We start from the raw sequence: 1,030 nt of genomic DNA, 5'->3' as shown, positions 1-1,030 counted from the left end.
CTCTCTCTCTCTCTCTCTCATTCTCTTTCTCTCTATCCCTTTACCCCGCTCTCTCTCTCTCTCTTTCTCAAAAATAAGTAAACTTAAAAGCTACTTCCTTTCACTCTATGAGCACTATAGTATTTGTAATATACAAGAGCCCAACTTAAACAAAATAAACAGAAGGCGTGAACGGCCAGTCCGGTCATCTTTGCGGAAACAAAGCTGCAGAGATGTCTATGACCAGTAATCCTCATGGCTCCAATCCGAGCTGCCGCTAATTCTGACACTGGCCTCTGTCTTTCTGGGTCCATGGTGGGCATTAAGAGAACATACAAGTATTGTTGCCAAAAACTATTTTCCTCCCTTTGGACAAAGCAAACAGTATAGCTCTGTGAAAGAAAAGTATGAAAATACATAAAGTAAGTGAGAATTTAGAGGCACCTGGGGAGGCTCAGCCGGTTAAGCGTCTGACTTCGGCTCAGGTCACGACCTCCGGATTTGTGAACTCAAGCCCCATGTCAGGCTCCCTGCTCGCAGGTGGAGCCGCGTCAGAGCCTCTGTCTCCCTCTCTTTGCCCCCCCCAAATAAATCAGCATTAAGAAATGAATTTAAGGTCCTTTTTCGCTTACCAGCTTATCTGTCTTCCTGCCTCCAAATCTCACTCTCAAGATGATTTCCTGGACTTGGACTTGCCCGGAATGTTTTCTGTGTCTTTATGAACACACACATACACTCACACACACACTCATGCGACGGAGAAAGGCAGTGGCCGCCGCTCCGGGAGGGCCAGGAAACGGAAGGACAGGGGGTTGGGCCCCGGGAGTGATCAAGGCGTTTGCTACCCGGCAAATGGCTTCTCTCGCAAACCCTCCTTCCATGAAATCCTTCCGGGTTTTGGGAACAAAGGCGTGGCCAGTTGGGGGGGGGGGCGGCCAGGCACTTTCCTAGGATCCCAGATGGTCTTGTAACCCTGCACCTGCCGTCCCTCTCTCTGGGACCCTACCCGAGCAACCCGACCTCTCTGAGTTTCCGTGTGTTCGTCTATGGT

The sequence above is a fragment of the Suricata suricatta genome, chromosome 14 (genome assembly GCF_006229205.1).
Source record: "Suricata suricatta isolate VVHF042 chromosome 14, meerkat_22Aug2017_6uvM2_HiC, whole genome shotgun sequence".
NCBI lineage: Eukaryota > Metazoa > Chordata > Mammalia > Carnivora > Herpestidae > Suricata > Suricata suricatta.
The sequence above is the reverse complement of the archived record's forward strand: the minus strand, read 5'-3'. Positions refer to the sequence as shown.